At 34.5% G+C, this 21,696-nt stretch overlaps 1 protein-coding gene across 1 annotated transcript in view; it reads right to left on the bottom strand.

The window, feature by feature from the left end:
• The window catches only part of LOC106720874 (E3 ubiquitin-protein ligase ZNRF1), a 67,336-nt gene that overhangs the window by 44,857 nt on the left and 783 nt on the right, over nt 1-21,696 (bottom strand). The gene's annotated exons all lie outside the window — the stretch shown is intronic.

The raw sequence follows: 21,696 nt of genomic DNA, 5'->3' as shown, positions 1-21,696 counted from the left end.
TTGACAAGATACCAATAACGAACATATTACTCTTTAAAATAACACACAAATCTATTTGAAATACTTTCAAATGAAGCATTTCAATGACTAGAGCGCCTGTGAAAATTGTAACAGCAATAATTGTGGCCAGCTGTTACTGATTTAATAGCAGGCGAAATTTATTTTAAAACCATAAATTATAAAAAACCTATGAATTATCAGAAGTGAAAATTTTAAGAAAAATTAATGACCGCATGTTTATTTTGTTGCTCCTTGGTCAATAACGGTACACAAGATTGATGATTTTACATTGAATGGTACGTGTTTGGATTGTATCAAAATACTGGGAAAATCGGAATGAAGAACAAAAAAAATTATGTATACCAAATTTCAGAAAAATGAACGAAAATAGATGTTCGAAATAAATTCTCAGTGGAAGTTGTTGGTCCATTGTGTACGTCGTTGTAGAGGAACGATATTGAATTATAAAAGTGGAACGGATAACTGGTGGCTAAGTGCAGCCGCTGGGAAGCCAGCAGCCGCAGGCGGAGGTCACAGGGGGTCTGGTTCGACCCTAGTCAGTCGCCGCCCGCTACTTCGTTAGGGGAGGGAGGTTCACTTTGAGTACTATATGTATTCAGTATTTACACATTCGACAGCGGTTAACAAATAAATTAAAACTCAGATTATGCTGCGTATCGATCTTTTTCAGAATCTAGGTCGCTGGACCACTTTAAATTCCGTAAGGGCACTAGCACGTTTCATTTCAATCATGAAAAGCATGCCTTTATCAATTTTAATATAACATCCTGACATTTCATTTTAAATTAAGATGCAAACTCAATGAGATAAATATAAAGATCCCCTTTAACTTTCTTTGTTCCAGGCGCACTTGCGACCCCCTCGTAGCCGCGTGGGCGACTGCGGTCGTCGCCTTATTTTCAGCCACCGCCACAAAGGATCCTTCCATCAAATAAAAACAATGCAAGGCCGAGAGAGGTCGACACACCTCCTTGCAAACACATCACGCACAATAACAAAATACACAGACACTGATTGTTTTAATACAAAGCATTCGTGCTTTTTCATAAAAATTTAGATACTTTTGATCTTATTTTCGTTTCTTTTGTACAAATAAAATAAACATTATTTGTTTAAGAATCATTTTAATAAAGTGTTTCACACACACTTTAATTATTTATTTGTCGATATTTTGCTTTACTTACAGACATATCATGGATACCAAATGAAAGCGTCTTACCTGTAACAAAAAAAAAACTTTGACAAAAGTATAATACATAAATCCGCTTTGTGTATGAGGTAAATGAATAAATTAATAAGATAACAAAACTCACATCTCTGCAAGTCAAATAAAAAGCAATATAGTCAAAGGTACAACAAGGAAGGAGTTTACGTTTGATATTAATGTAGCGGACGGTGTTGGATTTGAAATGCAAATACCTCAATACCCCACTTCCCCCATCCGTGGGAGGTACCCAATGCAGCGCGCCTAACTCTGTGCTAACTATTGGAACTAATCTGCATCACTGAACAAGGTGTATTTTACTTCTTTGTCTAAATTCTTATAATAAAATATGTCATTATTTTCACTTATTAAAAATACCGATTTCTATATCAATTCTTTCTTTCATTGATTCGAAGTGTATCACTTTTCGCTACTCCCCATTACTTAATACTAGCGATTAAGATTAACGATAGTCATTAGCGATTTTTTTTACATATAATTATACATTAAACCTAAAAAGTATTATCATGTCATTTACAAAACGTTTACCCATTTGAATAAGTAATGTGAAACTACAGCGACTCAGTCTGTGCAAACACAGTTATAAAAGTTTACAAATTAATTTGCTTTAACGCTTTAAAATATGATGCAAACGTTAAATATAATATGGTTTAAATAACAATGGATTTATCTACTTTTAAATAAACTAAAATGATACAAATAAAATAATTAAAGCGCCTGTGAAAAATGTATCACTAACTACACAATAACAAACATTAGTGTCAACATTCAAACAGGGGCATCTTGTTGCAATCGGTGGATGAAGACTCTTATTTCTATTCGGTAAGTTTTAATTTCAAAAACTTAAAGAACTTTATGTCAGTTCTGCACCGGGTAAAATGCCAAATTCTTGAAAAGAAAATTATGAGTTATGTCGTCGAATTCAACGCAAAATTTCGACTGATTTTAAAAGATGGCCCCGAACAACTTCTTACACATAAGAAGACTGACGACGCGACGATTGACTAATGAGCCTCCGCGATGGGCACTGTCTGAGTGTTACTCTGTTTCAAGAGAGTACTCATAAACAACACCTGTGCGTAACAAGCTTTTGTTAAGCATTGGTTTGTTTGTTTCCCACGCACAAGCAAATACAATCCTTTATTTACAGCTAGTTATACATTTTCTTAAACGCCACAGTCACAGAAACACAATTTGTGGTCTCCGTCTCCATCTATCTTAATGAGCATTTAATAGACATACGATAGTTATACTAAAATGGTGCGCTTGCATGCATCTAGTGCGGAACGGGTGCAGCGAAAATAGCGTCCCAGAGTCCGCAAGGCCGGAGTGACGACACCCGGGTATTTTAGCCTCGGACCCCGTCGCCGGCTAATTAACGTCAACATGTTTTAAACTAGTACACATTTAGTTACGCTTCTTTTGATGTTGCCGAGTTGACAAATTATTCGTGAAGCTATTAGAGGCATGTAAGCTTAGGTAAGTAAAAGATTTCGGAAAAATATCTTCGAACCAATCAAGCGAGTATCTTGTACAGAGGATGTCCTATTTAAAGTATAGACTTGAGCATCACTACAAAACCTGTCTTCAATGAGATCTCAAGCAAATCACTAGCAGTAACCAAAAAGCCGATAGATAAATAATAATAGATGCAAGATGAGTTTCTATTATGTGATACCGAAATGAAATATCACACGATATGCAGACAGCCAGACACTCTACATCTGTATGTGTATAGGCACTGATCTATTGATTCGGCAGCAGTCGGACAGCAAGCTCGATAACTTTTAACGTTATTCTATTCAATAGCAGTGCAGTAAAAATTATGATTGGATATGTATCAAGTAGAACGCGCGCAGTCGAGCCCCAACTTTATGTAATAAGGTTATGCCGAAAGTGATCGATCGAAAAATCTTCAAGCTAACTTAGCTGCGGAACATAAAACTAAAAAATGATGATGTTTAAATGTTTTTTTTTAAGTTAAAGTTGAGGTTATTCATAACTTTTCTTGTAAAGCGTAAAAGCTCAGACAACATTTCTAAAATTTGCGTTATAAATGAGTAATTAAAAAGCGATTTGACGGCTGCATTCAGTACGAGGGAGTTGAGAGGTTGTATAACATGCAACATGAGGTACGAGCTATCGCGTTACACAACACCCCGGCCGTGACCCTCACCGAACGCCTTCTGAACTTGACTTTGGGATTACATGACTAATCGAGATTATCTTATACACACATGTTTAGTGAAACACTGTCTGTAACATTACTAATACATACTTACATAATGTCAAAGGAATAATTTAAAGACTAGTTAACAAGTTGATGTGAATATATCGAGCAAAAATTATCAAAACACCGGATTGAATATATAAATAGCGTAAAACTAGTTTATATAAAGCTTTTAAACGTATATAACATAAGGTTAAAATTTGCATGATTACATCAGCGTGTATAATTGAGACCGGAGAGAGAACGCTTTGAAGGCAAGATCGTTTAACAACCTGTATTGAATAATGCCAGCGTATCCAATCAATTGTAACAACATAATACAACAATCAAATAACTGATACTTAGTATATGCGTGGAGTACGTGAAAAATACGAGTGATTTATTTTTAAGATTTTTTTTTTTTATTTCCGCGCTGAGTAAGTCGCGGGCAACTGCCATTAATTTTATAAAAATTGCATTTTAAAGAATACACGAAAGTGTTTTTGTGTAGACTACTTGTGGTTTAATTTTGAAATTATAAATCGACAGGTGGTGAGCATTAGGTTGTGGTAATTAGCAAATACAAATTCCAAAAACGTGTACAGCTGATGTAACTTGCATTTGTTTCCCGCGCCTAGCCAACTGGGTCAGGAGCGCCCACTGTCAACAGCCACGCTTGTATACGGGATACAATTACCTACGCATTAACTTCATTTTTATTCTACATAAATATTGTTTACTGCCAGAACAGTCAGTATTTTTTTTATTAAAATATTTATATTTCAACTTAAATCAGTAAGTAAACGAGACATCAAAAAATAAGAGATAACATGAAACATTGAATTAATATAAAGGAAAGTCTTTTAATTAATTAAAATAATTTTCATATGATTTTTCTAATTTTAACCATCGCTGAAACCTTTGCATTTACATGTAAGTTATTAGTTAGTGGCCAGTCGACGCTATCGATCGCCGGACGGGCGGCGGTTTGCGTCAAAAAATAAATATCGACAGTTGGCATAGCACCAAGTAACTTGTACACGATAACTCCATGTCCGACACTATTACCCGGTTATTGTGGAAACATAAATATATGCGGGATACTGCAGCCAGTAGGTAAACGGTTAACGTATAAAATACAGAAACACTGGACCAATGATGGTGATGAAAGATTAGGGAGTTGTTTTGACTGAAGTAAATCTTAATCCAGACACTAATGTTAAATGTTAAAACCTTGTTGTGTAAAACACAGATTTTTGTGGTGAACATAAACTAATACTCCAAGATATAGTACTGCAAGAGTAGCTTTTTTTACAAGAAGAGGGAGCAAATGAGCAGCAGGATCACCAAGGTATTCAACGACGCCCATGGAAACATTGAAATATTAAAAACGTATGTTACAAAACTATAAAATTGCATTTTAATGATGCTCTAAGTGTTTTTATGTAGATCACTTGTGATTTATTTTCACACAAGTGTACATTTAATGTAGACGACGATGCAACTTGGGAAAAAAGCCGCGAAGGTCGCCGAGACTGATGTGTTCGGGGGAAGGGGAGGGATGAGTGAGGATATATTTAGCGGTCACCGGCCGTGTTCCCACTGCCACTGATTGACGACTGCCACGTCAAACAACTCTACACTTTTAAATTGACATTACGCGTTTATTCTAGAAAGAATGAAGTAGATTTTTTTCCGATATAAATCTATCCAACGAAAACGAATTCACAATTAGAAAATGAACTTTAAAATATCGACCGATCGAATGAATTAACAATGGTAGAGCCCGCAATAACCTTTACTCGACAGGTATCACGACCACAAAGAAGACACACGTGAAGTGGAAGCAATTCTGCGTTTCGGGCGATGATTGTGCGAGAAGTAGGCCTTATTTTAGTCAGCTTTCCCTTCGCTCAACCCCTTGAATATGAAAGCTTTCAATTTAACATTTAATGGGCTATAATAAATCCTAATTTTAGTAAACTTACTAGAAAATAATTATAGTTGATGATGAGTTAAAAAACATGTTACATTTTAATTGCCTGTCGCGTGTGCTTCGAATAAAACACAAATAATATATGTGTAACAGACGGCGGCGGAAGAAAGAAACTCTCCTTGACAATGACCCCAGCGCTGATCTAATTTATTACAGACAAACGCCGTCTCTGTCTACTAGCATCTATCTCTATCAGAAATAAATCGTCAGTTTTAAACTGAATTAATGATTTTCATTTAAGAAGATATTTTTCTGCAGCAGACGTTTATTATGTCTAAAATTATATTCCAGAGGTTATCAGCCGCATTTGGCTCAGATTTTATCTGACGTAAGCATAAATCTGACAGAGATATTTTTATAAAATTAATGAGAATGTTATTGATCACAAAATCTAAAACTTTCAAACTACCAAAATCTCTGTTTAAAACACATCATAATCCCTCTCATAATTTTTGACAGAGATAACAATATGTTTTACACAGGAATTTTGGTCTAAAAAACCAACGATAAGCCTTTATTATGGTAATTATATGGTAAATTATAAGAAAGTATGTCAAGCATACATTTTTCATGTCATTAAAATTCAACAAAGGCTTTGTTATGGTTAATTAAGTAACACGTATAAAGTACGTTAAAAAGCATGTTAATATCGTGTAAAAAATTCAGAAAATATTGGTTAAACTTTTCATAAATAAATTAAAAAAAACCGGTGATACTTTGTTTTACACAAAAAATTTTGTAAGTAGATTCGCCTCAACGTAACTCACTTGAGGAATAACTAGAAGAACTCTAAGTTGAATAGAGCTTCTTCGTATTGTTATGAAACAATCACTGTCAGTACGTAGCGTAGGTACATAGACTTAGATAATAAAAATATTTCGACAAAACCTCCTCGAGTAGGTATACCCTCAAACAAATAACAAGGAGTCTTATTTTAATACTAGCTGTCGCCAGCGACTCCGTCCGCGTGGAATTAAAAAAACATAATAAGTAGCCTTTGTCTTCTTCCAGAATATGATCTACATTTATGTCAAACTTCATCGAAATCCGTTGAGCCGTTCCGGAGATACCTTCAAACAAACATCCATCCATCCACCCATCTAAACATTCGCATTTATAATATTAGTAAGATTATAATCTTATTCAGTTTATTTATTTATAACAACACTGAAAATATCGTAGCAATAATAATGTGAACAACACACTTAACAAGTTGAATCAGATGACATAAATCGATGATATCTTTTAAGGTTAAAAGTACTTTAAATGAAATTGTCTTTAAACTACTGCTAATTTGAATTAATTTACAATTTACAAACAATATATGGACTACAGATTTCAAAACCTTAGTAAACGCGCTGAGATAAATATGTCAAGAGATAAAGTGGCTTGCTTTCAAGCAATTGAGTACAATAGCTGTGTTCAGGGCGTCATTGTAGCTTGTAAAGCAAAGCCGGAGAGGAAGCGAGGGAAATGTCTGGCGTCTCAACATACAAACTAGATAACAATAGCGCCAAAATTTGAAGGGATTATATTAGGTCCTTACATATGAAATTGGAGTTTTGTATGGGAGGAACAAAAGGTCGAATATTTTTTAATATAATATATTTATTTAATCAAAGTATGAACCATTATTTTCTATGCACTTTTGCCATCTCATAGGTAGTTCATTGATCCCTTTACTAAAAAAACCAGTCGGACGGGAATCAATAAAATCTTTGAAGGCGATTTGGACTGCCCCATCGGAGTTGAATTTTTTCCCTTGCAAGAAGTTATCCAAATTTCGAAAAAAATGGTAATCTGTTGGAGCAAGGTCCGGAGAGTACGGAGGATGTCTTAGACTTTCCAATTGAAGCTCTTCTAATTTAGTAGCCGTCTGTTGCGCAGTGTGTGGTCTAGCGTTGTCGTGAAGCAGCAGTGGCGTGGAGTGATTGACCAGCCTAGGTTGTTTAGCCGCTAGCTTTTCCATCATGGTTTGCAATTGCTGACAATAGACATCAGTCGTAATAGTCTGGCCAGATTTGAGAAAACTGTAATGAACAATACCGGCACTAGTCCACCAAACGCTTACAAGTAACTTTTTTGGGGTTAATTTTCGCTTGGGGCAGGATTTGGCTGGCTGGCCAGGATCCAACCATTGCGCTGAGCGCTTCCGATTATCGTAAAGAACCCATTTTTCATCACAGGTAATTATTCGGTTTAAAATACCTTCATTATTGTGCCGGTTTAGTAATGTAACGCAACAGTCGACGCGCGTTTGCCGGTTTGCTTCAGTCAATTCGTGAGGTACCCACCTTTCAAGCTTTTTAATCTTCCCAATTTGCTTCAAGTGAATTAAAACAGTTTTATCACTAACATCGCAGTCTGCAGCTAACTCGGACGTGGTTTGCGATGGATCCGCTTCCACAATAGCCTTCAACTCTTCATTATCAACTTGAGTCTCAGGCCGTCCACGGGGCTTGTTCTGCAGATCGAAATTTCCAGAACGAAAACGTTGGAACCAAAAACGAACTGTGTTTTCTTTTGCAACACGACCGCCATACACATCATTCACCCTTCGAGTCGTTTCCGCAGCACTAGTGCCACGGCGGAACTCGTACTCGTAAATAATGCGATATTTTAAGTTTTCCATTTTGTAAAATGAGTGACGCAAACAGAAAAAAACAGAAGAAAAAAACAAATGAATGACGGTGATCGAACCACAAATACATGAGTCTATAGCTGTACAAATTTGAATTTGGAATTCCTTACCAAAGAGGAGAAATTCGTGATTAAAGTGGCCTGTACGAAAAACGCCAATTTCATATGTAAGGACCTAATATTATAAAGGGAAATGTAGAACGTTACAGTTTTCTTTCATAGCATGAATCTTACTACTTGTAATAATATTATCTTACTTCTTACTAATCTTATTGTTACTTCTTACTAATATTATAAATGCGAATGTTTTGATGGATGGATGTTTGTTTGAAGGCATCTCCGAAACGGCTTAACGGATCTTGATGAAAATTGGCACAGATGTAGAACAAAGTCTGGAAGAACACATAGGCTACTTATTAAGTTTTTTAATCCGCGCGGATGGAGTCGCGGGCGACAGCTAGTAAATTATAAATGCGAAAGTTTGTGTATACTACATGTTTCTTACCACGTTAAACGGCTCAACGGATATGGAGGCAATTTAGAACAGATATATACATATTGCAGTCTAGAGTTCCTTAAGGCTCTTCTTTTAATAACACGCAAACAAAGGTGCTGGCAATAGTTAGTATTATGTAAATTCTTAATGGCATATTTTTCTCTGGTATGTGGTTTGTGAATTGTGTGAATGTGCATCAGTCTGGTGTCGACTATCTTGATCTGAGTCAGGACAGACAGACAGTCGCAGGACGTAGCAAATTATTTCAGCGAATAAGCGATGCACTCAATTGAACCGAACAAAGCGTGGCGTGGGTGCAACAACACTTTCAACTTGCTTCTCTAATCGATGATCTGAATTTTACGAACTGAGAACATTATGTGCATCGCAGCACATATTAGAAGACCTTCCTTAATAATAGACATACTCAGCAGAAGTTGGTATTTATTCAAATAATACTTAAGCCTTGAAAGACAAAAAAAGATGATAGAAAATTAAAAAGTATTTCAAAGAACGCAATATTTTCAAAATAAAGATTCGCTTTGGTTTAATGACTGAGCAACTGTACGCATAAATTGAATATTATAAGTTGTAATCGATACATAAATTAAGTCAGTATCTGTTTAAATACACTCTGTTCGTATTTGACGTTCGCGAACAGAAATAGCTCAGTGAGTGATCGACTCACGTTCACAAATAGAGCGGTTACCAGCGGGCTGCGAGCTGCGGCGACTGACCCACTGACATCTGGCAACTTATTGGTTAACGTAAAGACATCTAACATATTTACGATAGTTATGCTCATTAGGTATCTGATGTAATTGAGATTTCCCTCGACTTCAGTACCTTTGATAAAGATTCCTAATAATGTCCATAAAATTCTTCTATCGTATCTGTACTACTCTAAGGAAAACTTGAAAAACATATAATAGTAGCCAAAACATCAGATCTAATGACAAATAACAATCGTATATTTTGCTAACACCACGATTACTGTTTCTAACCAAACAAATAACCTGTGATATAACCACTTGGCTAAAGGCTAGCGGCTTTTGTATCTAATATTATAATTATAATGTGTTCAGCATGCAGTTCGCCCACGCTGGTCAAGGAACCCAGCCGCCGAGAGCTCGCGGCTGCTGACCGCCGGGGCACGCGGCACCCACTGGCCGCGCTCCAGCACCCACCATACCAACATATTGCACCCAGACCACTGCCCTCTAACCACTCGTGAGTTGAGCTTTTATACAAGTAACTGATATTAAACATGACAACCAAATTTTACGTTCTATGTATTTTTATCGCCATAGTAAATTTGGAAGCTGTCAATAATTCACAAATTAATATAGTCGATCTATTTTCGGATGTAGGCCGAGTCAGTGGGACAGCGGGCGGTGGGCACCGCGGCAGGTGCCGTGGGCGCTATTCGCGTACCCGACAACAAACACTACTCGGTTACACAAACTACGCTGGAACAATAAAACACATCTCGTGTCGATGACCCCATAATGTACGAACTAAATCTCTGCGTCTACGTAAAACATATTGTTTGTATCTACGACCTACATTAATACAGAAACCTACATTGAAATTATTACATTACTATGTGAATTATCAGATCAAATAAACCAAAAGAAATTATGACCACGCTCCATTTCACCTTGTATCAATATGGCGTCTATTTCTTTTACATTTTAATATTGTTAAATATAAGTAAGTACTATAAACAAGCAGTTAACAGGGTGTAATTAGACAACACAAAGTTTCGGTAGTGAGAACCATGGCGTATAAGGAATGCCTTGGTGTACAGTAACCGCTGCATTTAGCCACTATCCGGAACCGACACCGCAGCTCGGGTGAGCAGAACAAATGGCCGTTTATCTGCATAATTCTCACGTACCATACATCAGATCATACGTAATGAAATTTGATCGTACACTTCAATTGTTAAATGTATACTTAAGAAACTCGCCACTCGTAAGGAAAGCAAGTGTAGTGTTGTTATATATTGGGCCATTTTATCTAGTCTAGTCAAATTATAGAGTTATGTACTTTATTAAGTCATAATAATGCTATAAATCTATGTCCAACGTGCGGTAGAAGACGTAATTATTGATTACTACCACGACGCAAAGGCCTTGCTAAACGTTAACTGGAAACTGTAAAGTAAACTTTACATACACTATCATAAACATTATTTCCTGTACATATACATATCTAAATATCAGAGTTTATTTCGGCGACGAAAGCTGTTTTCTTTTTTTAATATTCTCCAGACGTCATCAGAGAAAAATTTAATATAATCTTAATTAGTAGCGCTGAAGTGTTTTCTTTGAAACCGTATTTATATTTGACGATTTACGTCAATGTTGTATTTAAATAGGAATAAATAAACGTCAACGGACACAAATAAAAATGTTTAGAAAAAATGTACTAAGATTTTTCACACTCAAAATTAACCACAATATTAAAACGATGGGTTACATTTACATATTATAGAGCCATTAATAATATTACATACAGATGTACACTAAAAAAATCACGAGACAAAATTTCAATGTCCACAACAAACACGTCAAGCCGTCCAACGTAACATGTAAACCTTTATTGAAATACAACGGGGAACTAGTGAACATTTTACACTAAGGTCAAAAAATCTTTGTATATTATGTCTTATACTGAAATTACCATCAAATAAAACAAGAGTATCACAACATATGACTTTAGAAATAACTAGCTGTCGCCCGCGAATCCTTCAGCGCGGAATAAAAAAAATACTTTATTACTAGCCTATGTGTTCTTCTAGACTATGTTTATTAATGTCCAATTTCATCGAGATCCGTTGAGCCGTTCTGCAGATACCTTCTAACACACATCCATCCTTCCATACATCCAAACATCCGCATTTATATATTATGAGTAAGATTTAAGTTCTGTGAAATACTTAACTAACAATACTGACCAAATTAATAGAACTAAATCATCACAACAAACAAAAATTATTTATTTAAAAGTCTTAATCAATAACGTGCAGGCTCTCTAGCAAGTAGTGTAGCAAATGTTCGCTTAGAGGACGCCTCATTACGTCTGTGTGTAGCACCGTACGACAATCTCGCTTTTGTAATCAACTTCACGCTCTAGTACGGCGTTAATTAAATTATACACACGTGAAATACTCGAGATATTAATGAATGAAATGATCTCAATACTGCACACGGTCAAGGTTAACTTTTACTTGATATAATAATTAGAGCACACACACGTAATAATTAGAGAATACATCTCGTGAATAGCAATCTTTTTAGCCGACTTCAAAAAGAAGGAGGTTATCAATCCGACTGTATTTTTATTTATCACATCTAAATCTATATATATAAAAGAAAGTTGTGTTAGTTACACCATTTATAACTCAAGAACGGCTGAATCGATTTGACTGAAAATTGGTGGGCAGGTAGCTTAGAACCAGGAATAGGACATAGGATAATTTTTACCCCGTTTTTTTTTTTTTTTATTCCGCGCGGACGGAGTCGCGGGTAAAAGCTAGTTTCATATAAAATTTACAAAAGTGTTTTGTTATTTTCAGTAGAAAAGTCAATAAACTTGAAGTTGAACAGTCGTATTAAAAATTTAAAAAAGAACATGCTGTAAGTTGTTCTTGTCAACTTAAATAGTTTAACTAGAAAAAAACAATAAAAATACACAATGCGACGTCATTCAAAACCTTGATCCAATTGCAGCAAGTCAAGGTTTTACTAAAATATATTTCATGCAACGTAAAAGCGCTGTGGCGGTGCTTTCAAATATTTCATAATATAATTTGCAGCTGTAAATATAAAATCCACTAAGTAGATAAAATAACGACGATTCATCAAAAAATATAACTTTTTTTAAGTGATTTGGAAATTATTGTAATTACGTTCTCGTATCTTATCAATGCATCGTAAACTACAAGTAACACTTATCATACATTCTCCACTTCTCAACGTGAACCTCGCGAAAGAGTTGTCAAAGCGAGGATGGCAGTTGAGCTGACACCACATCGAATATTAATGCGCTTTGAAAAGCTTTGTCAGGTCGACATGAACGCAATATATCTCACAAAAATCAACGTAAAATTGGAATTTTAATCACACGTCCATAGAAATTTAAATATTTACAGTTTTATAAAGTAATTTGCGAAAGCCCTTTATCAAAATAATTTAACGAAACCTTGTTACGTGTTGTTTAAACATATCAAGCTCTTAGTCGCGGATAGTAACAGATTAGGTAAGGACTATCGCCTGTCGTCTGTCTGCTATGGGTGACATTCCCACGCTCCAGTTTATCTGCGACCTAAAACACAGCGCTTGCATTCCAGCTAGCGAGCTATCGATTTACTAATGGACACCGTGACAAAATACGACACGCTGAAACCAATTTATAAACATGTCTATATCGTTATGACCCAATTTTTCGGTAAAAAGCTTTGATGATGAAAATTTCGTAATAACACTACCAAAGATACAAAAGCCTATGCCCAGCAGTGGGCGTAACGTGGCTGAAAAGAAGAAGAAGAAATCTTATTGTTGCATAGCTAATTTAACATTGTTTTTGTTGAATGAACGTACAAGTGGGAAACAAATAACACACAATGTTTTACATCTGTTTTGATGTTTATATTTTAACAACACGAGTAAGCAAAAATAGGGCACCATTAAAAAATAAAACTGAATAATAGAATAATTTAAAACGTTTGCATAAAAATGTTAAAGCAGAAATCTTCAGTTTGCACATAAATAATAGCAAAGGAAGCAAAAAAGAAAACTCTAGCTATACCAGAGTATACAAAATGTAATTTTCCTCTGGTAGCGATAAGTTAACGCGGAAAATTATACTCATATTTCAAGCAACAACGGAGTAAGTTGAAAAGAGAATTTAATACAACTATCAAGCGATGTGCTCCTTAATTAAATTCGCCCCCTCCCGCACCCCCGCCCCCGCCCCCGCACAATACGTCTCGCCACCACCTCACAATGAACTAAATAGCTTTAAATATTTAAAATATTAGTTCAACTAAGTAAAAATCTACACTATTAGACGTTTACATGGCAAAGAGTGCAGTATGGATAATACGTTTTGGTCAAAACAAATCGAATTCATATCGAGTGCCCGGTAACTTACTGTAGGTCAATTTAAATAATGTACATCACTCATTATGTGTGTATCATTAATCAGTCACAGAGTGTAGGGGAGTGGAACTAAATAGTGCAGCAACCAACATTAAATCTCATCAAATATTAACATCAGCGCAGCGGCCGGCATCAAATCTAGATTGTAACGAAACCAGTGTATTATTTATAACTTGTCGCTTTGCATGATTGCAAGATTAAAACGACACAATGATAAATGAAAAACAAAAGCAGATGGAATGGAGGACTCAAAAGTTGACAGAAAACTAATGATTAGTTAACCTTACGGATGTTAAATAATACTAACCCTGAATTAGTTCTAGTATTTTGCTAACAAACTATCAGTTGCTAATAAGTTTATCTTCAGGTAAAAATATTATATTACATATTTAGATCAGGCTGTAATAATAAACGTTCAGTTCAAAACTTTGTCTCAATTTGCTTACGATGGTTGCGTTTATGCTAGCTGTAATTTAAAAAAAACTATGTTCTTTTGGATATACCTTCTAACAAATATCTATCCAGAAGATACACAACAAAAGGTATTTGTAACATTATACAGAGACATATTCCCGAGGGGATCACATTATCTGCGGACGAACAAAGAAAGACGGTCCACGACAAAGATACGGCCGGAAATAAACCCACAACAACCAACTGACTTAAAGCAACTGTCGCGCGAAATCATTGTCAAAACAAAAAAAAAACTACTTGAAAAGCTCTTGTAACATTAATGTGACATGAATTTAGAATACTGCGAAAATTGTACTAAGACTAAAAACAACACCAAAATAAAATTACGGAAAAAGAATGCAAAAATCCTTAGAATTTAATGTTGTTACCTAACATCCAAACGTCATTTTGTAAAAGTTTAAATCTATATATATAAAAGAAAGTTGTGTTAGTTACACCATTTATAACTCAAGAACGGCTGAATCGATTTGACTGAAAATTGGTGGGCAGGTAGCTTAGAACCAGGAATAGGACATAGGATAATTTTTACCCCGTTTTCTTTTTTTATTTTTTTTATTCCGCGCGGACGGAGTCGCGGGTAAAAGCTAGTTTATAATAAATAAGTCGGGAGCATTGGAGAAATATTTGATACCTTTGTCCGTTGAAAAGCTTTTCATAAAAACTTGCAAGGTTTCCATCACTGTGTCGAAATGAAAGGTAAATTATTGAAAAAACATCGAAACTTGTCTTATACAAAAAAAGTATTTTTCATTCCATCCCAAAAACTAGTCTTTGTTTTTTTTGGGCCATGGTCGTTGTTTGACCAAATTTAAAAAAATTACAGTTATTATAATAAAACAATGTGAAGCCGCAAACCCGCATTTTAACAAGGATTATCCATCCGGATTAATCTGGAGAAATGTACGTTTATAAGTCGTTTCTGTATTAAATTTATTGTTTAAGCGAGTGCACGTGCGTGTAAATTTTTAGGTTATAACTAACTGTAAAACTTATCAGTTGTTGCAAAAATGCAGTCGTTACATGTCTTATCTTCATATATGTAGGTAAAGTAATAAGAAAGGTTTTTAAAGGTGAATGACCCTACAATAAACACGCACCTTGCGCTGTGCCTGTGGTCTCGTACTTTGACTTAAGTTTGGCGGCTGTGGCGCGAGCGTCAGACCTCACAGAGTCAGTCGCGCTCGAGCTCCGGAACGAGAGGGTCGTCGAGAACGAGGAGGAAAAAGATGATCCCAGGCCCAGGCCCAGGGTGGCACGGTAACGACGACGATACATGGCGACACGTGTGCTCGCGACCGCGATCGGGGAAACACTGAGCGGACGCAGCGCCGGCGCAGCCAACCCGGAAAAGCTCTGAAGATTTATTAGGGGCACCGAACTAGACAGGCGCGGCCGACTATCGATCGATATTTATCGGGATATCCAAAGTTTAAACAACATAATAAAAATGTATGTTTAAGCAAAAGTTTAAGTAAACTAACCAAAGCTACGATTAGACACACAAAAGCACATGCTTTACTTTTATTATGAGTTGCTATCAATTTTAACAGGAAAAGCAAGTGAACATTATTTTAGAATATATGAAACTTCACAAGACTGCTAACATCATCATCTGCAACGAGCGTGGTGCATAAAGTTAATAAATAAAGTTGTTTGCGAACCGCTTAAGAAGTATCTGGCAGTCAGACGACGGTTTTTTTTTTCAGAATTGGGCAATAAAATATAAAAAGCCAGGCACTGGCGCGGCGCCAACACGCAGTTAATAAATAATGGAAACTGACATTTGAAATTGAATTTTACATTTAATTTAATTCCGTGCGTAATTGAAATCCGGCCAGTTCAAAATATTAGATAAACTTTTCCTATTAAAATACACACATAATTAATGATAAAAAATATTTAATACAACTTTCTATTAATCACAAGTCATGACAGTTTCAAACGAGCTTCATACTTGCGGGTAATTCTCTAAGTAGTTCTCTGCTAAAGTACATACATTAAATTTTAAATTTAATTAGCAACATTTGAAAACGTTATTAAAGGGACTTAATACAGACAAATCCCGACGTGTTATAAGCGAGCGTTCTCTAAGCGTAACTTAAATTCAATTATAAGTAAGTTTCACCAGAGGGCGCCCCCGAACGCCTTCAGAAGCCGCACACCGCAACATAAACAATGAATATTTCAGTCTGCGCACAACTCGGCTATAACTCGATTAACGAGGCTGTATCTTTTGCGTTATTCGTTACAATAAGCCTGTTACGTTGCTCACTGACGTCTGACAGTAATTAATTACGACCATATACCATTGTAAATATTATATAACCGTTATATAAAAGGCTATTTAATAAGAAAAATCAGCCAATTACCCTTATGAAAATTTTACATTTTCATCAATTCTATTAAACTTGTTAAGTGATTGTAAAATTTCATGATTTATACGAACAATTTTATTATGTACTTAATTAAAATTCATTATGTACAAATAACAAGTGTAAAAAACGTAATACAATTACACGTAAATATTTTGTATGTTTTAAAAGAATTCGTAGCACTCAAGAGGCGTAGCAGTCTACGCATGTTTAAGCCGTAGCAATGTCGCCTGTGTACTGTGTATAACTAACACAATTTTATTACATTTGTTACTAACAATGTCTAGTTCTTTTTAATTAGATAAACCACAACAAACAAAAATAACCATATGTAAAAAAGTTATGTGATAAAACTTTATACAAACAGAAATTAAATTTTTGGGAATGTTTATAAAAAAGATTTTCAAATTTACTAATTTTAATAATGTTGTTCACAAACTTTTTTCTACGTTAGTAAAAATTTAAACCAACATTTTAAATGAACACGTCCCGTACGCTCGCAAGACACAATGACAATTATTAATTATTATTATATATAATTTATGTTTGGATTTATAGAAAGCCAGGTGCAAATGACGCAACATGTTGTGACACAAATGTGGATGCAACCATACAAGTACTAATCCGTCGCCTGGCCTTTAATCCCGTGTAATCTTATGCGATAAATTATTTAAACTCCTCTAAAAGCTAACTACATCAGAACAATATCTATATATCTATATATATATATGTTACCCTTCTAGTTAACCTCCTCAAGAACAAAAAAAAACATAATTAATTTTAATAAAATCAAAGAACCTTCTAGAATGACTAACTAAAATAATTATCAAATTGATACATTGTGTATAGTTAATTTTAAAAAGTGGGAAACCACATTCGTGATATGACGCAACAAATGGTGCGATTCATTATTTTATAGGTAAATAACAAATTGTTCTACTAACATTTGTACCTTTTACTTTTTTACTTTTAATACACTTTTCTTACTTAAGCATTAATTATATGACTTTTAAAGGTAATTAAAGGTAATTTAACAGTAAACTGCCATCAAAGCAGTAGTATATTAAAATGTAATCAGGTTGTCGCTATGCTACATAGTATGAGGGTGGAGACATCGATTGCTGTACGCTCAAGCAAGACGTGGCGCCGGCAGTGCGGCGCGGCGCGGCGCGGCGTGCTGCACAGGCCTCAGGAACCATTAAGACGTCCACTTGACCCGTGCACACTTAATCTTTTGCCGAATCTGGGTCACCCACAGGCGGTATAGAAATCTACGTAGAAATGTGCAAACGTAAAATTTTAAGCTCATTTTAAAGAAACTAGTATTAAAAATGTTATACGACATATTTCTTGCAAAAAAAACTAACACAATTTTGATTTACAATTATCAACTATTATTTAATTATAATTAATGATTTAATTTGCATCTGATTGAAAAGGTAAAAAGTTTGAAAAATGTATAATAATAAAATGACTCTACGATAAAAACTGAACCGACTGGTTTAAGTGACCTCACATAAAAATTTGGATCGCTTTTCCTCATTACATATTGATTTTTAACAACTAATAATATTGGGAAGTATATTAAACCCGTTTTTGATTACATTAAACTTATGTTCAAAAGTACTGTAAGCAAAGACTGCGGTCGAAAAGTTCATCAAATCTATTTGAAACCTTAACCGCCTTATTACAAAAAATCTCAACAACTCTGGTTTAAACCCGAACTGCGTAGTCTAGCTTAATCTCTAAAACCATGGTCTAAATGAATCCGTATTACAAAACGTAGACCAAACCAGAACTTCATAAACTAAGAATTTGAACCACGGTCAATCGATTATGACAGATAATCATTCGCTCACTAAATGTCATTCGATAATAAACGGTCCGTTTCTGCGAAAGTTGTAACATCTGGCTATCTTTTATCGGGTATGTATATAAAATGGAATAGAATAAAGCACGTCAAACGGAATTCTTTTGAAAGTGCCCGCCCCGCGCGATCTTTGTTTTTACGTGTGTAATTGTCAATAAACTAATTGAAAATGGATCAATGATATGCAAAATGATCTGCAAATTGGACTTCTGAGAAGAAAGTAAATAATTAATTACCTACTACTTAATTTACTACTACGTTTAAAAACTTTCTTTGATCCGGAAGAATTATTTTATTTTTAATATTTTAGGAAATATTGCGTCAATTAGTCGCACAATCGTGCGTTACTTTTCCCATCCACTATTTTTTCCGCAAAACGTTTGGTAAATCGGTACTTTTGTCTGAAATATTCATTCGACAATTCGACAAAAGGATCCAAACGAACTCGACGTTTATTAGGTTGACGTGACATTTCTAATATCTCCATTGTTTCAATATCTTCAATGTCTTCCATGTCCATTAAATTTACCAAATCAGATTTTTAACAAAAACCCGATAAGGCACAAAACTCGTAACTAAGCGGATAGCAAATTCAAATGAATAACCTTAAATTTGACACTTTTGACATAAGTCTAAATCTGTGGTCTAAATAGTTAAACCTGGGAACGCAATGGTTTAAAGTTGTTACCATAGATAGACCAGGTTTAACGTTAAACTACGTTTTGTAATATGAATTTTAAATAAACCACTTCGAATGTAGGTTTAAACCAGGTTTTATAGTTGGACCACGTTTTGTAATAAGGCGGTAAGAGTCTTATTAGACCAATAACAAGAGTTAAAATTATCTTCTAATTAAGTAATAAGAGACTATCAGATATCGACGCGAAATCCTAAATGTACAAATCCAATATGACAGAAAACCTTGGCCAAGTTAACAATTAGATAAGTCAAAACAAAGAAAGAGACATTTCAATTTGTCTGAACAACGTGTTACTAAATTACTGTTTTATCTAGTGGTGTAGTAAATAAATTGATGCTTAGTATAAAGACTTGAGGAACATATTACAATTTTCAATTTCAGTAGAAAGACGTAGTTATATAACCACTGCAGATAACAATAACAATACATATTATGTAGAAGTATTATTAAAGAATTAGTTGCGCACTTACAGATGGTAAAGTTTGGCTTGGAGCGTGTGACGTCATAGATAAACTAATATCGAGACAAGTGGCCAGCACCTGCTCAACTTGTATTAAGCTTCTGTTATTATTCATAAACAGATGAGTACAGAGTCACGTCTTTTTTAACACACCTATCGTTGATTTCTGTTCATTCAATGTAATAACCACCTCAATGAGGAAATATCGGTGACATTTTAAAGAGACTATCGCATTGTATGGCATCGAACTGATCAAACGAGTTTAAGAATGACGTAAAAATATATACGCAAATAATTTAAATAAACCAAACAATTGTATCGTATAATTATTATCAGCTTCTGCGCAAAAGACGCGCAATCATCGCCAGCTGTCATTCACGATACAGTCAACAAGCGTCAACGTCATTTCTCTCCTCTGACTTTGACTCGGCGGAACATCGACTAGCTCTCTTTATAAATCTTAACGTTATCTTAAATATTTACATTTCTAATAGTAAATATTGAAAGTTCTTCACTTTCCATTGATATTTAAAACTATATCTCTTTGGTTTCAATTCATCATTCGCAAAATTATATTTCGTAAAACGAATATGATAATAGTTTGCAATTTATAACACTGCTCTGATCTGTAACTTTGGACACATTTGTACATATGGAAGAGTCTATAAAAGTGTACGCTCGTAAATGCAGCCACATACCCTCATAATAAATATTAACTAGTAAATTTAGTTTACAAGTCAAAAATCTTTGAAACCGGTACGCGCCAATACGCGTGTTGATGTAGTAGGCAGACGACTTTTAACCATGCCCTCGCAACTTGCCTATGTATATTTGTCAGACATGTGAAGTTTGTAATCTGATTTTGCAATTAACAATCTATGTGTTAAAAAATATTACGCAATCACATATTGTTTAACCTTAAAAAAAATTGCCACTAGACTTTTTTTACTTTGTCTAAGTTTGCATGACCTTTATGAGAGTAGAGGTGTAAAGAATTGATGTGATCAGGATCTTATTTAACAAGTTGCACCAACATATGCCTTAGTCACAGTTTTATAAACTTCCCGGACTAATTCTTGGATATGAAAAAGATGAACTTAAAACAATATTCATAGCCAACTTAAGCAGTTATATTTACAGCTTTATATTCATTAGAAAATATTAATTTAACATAATTTTCTCTTATAGTTTGCCCAATGTACATTTTCAATTTTTATTAATTGAATTGTCGAATTGTTGGTACAGTAAGATGAATAAGACAAGAGAGATAAATATGTCTATGACATATAACAATAATCTTATTTTATATTCTGAATTGTGCCAATCCTTTATTTACTTAAATAAAAAAATGAATTTCTATAAACCGACTTAAATTTTATTAGTAAAAAAATATCATATATCACTAGTTATCAAGCAAAGTCAAAGCACTACTTTGTTTTTACTAAAATTACTCTATCAAGCATGACATATGACATATGATACAGTTGTGAGCCACTAGTAATAGAAATATTGTGAGATTAGAAGATGAGAGAATGTTTGTACTTTACTTGTAATCTAATATTACATCAGTGTTTTAAAAATTTTATTTCTTATTAACCAAATTCTTAAGAAGCAATATTAATAAATTTAAGAAACAAAGAAGCTTTAGCAGTTGCTTTAACACTTCAGTAGAATGCAAATATATAGATATGTCTTTCCAATCAATTAAGGCTATTTAGATACACAGGAAAAACTACTATGACAATTATAATTTCACATTTTTATAAAAGTCTTTTAATATTTATAAATACATAATAATATTAAAATTAAGTAAGAGCAATCTACTAATATTGCACAAGGATTACTACAATAATATTGCACAGGAAAGAACTCTCTCAGGGAATTACATTTAAATGACAGAAATTAATAGATTAGGTTGAAGTAAACAAGGGTTTTGTTTTGTCTTGGAAACTATCCAAATTGTTCTCATTGTAACAGTACATTACATAAGAATGTGATAACATTATGTCAGACTCAGTTTGAAAGTCAATTCATCAGCACACAAAATGAATACTTTTGACACACA

This window comes from Papilio machaon, chromosome 12 (assembly GCF_912999745.1).
Source record: "Papilio machaon chromosome 12, ilPapMach1.1, whole genome shotgun sequence".
Taxonomy (NCBI): Eukaryota; Metazoa; Arthropoda; class Insecta; order Lepidoptera; family Papilionidae; genus Papilio; species Papilio machaon.
This window is presented reverse-complemented; position numbering and strand designations above follow the sequence as displayed.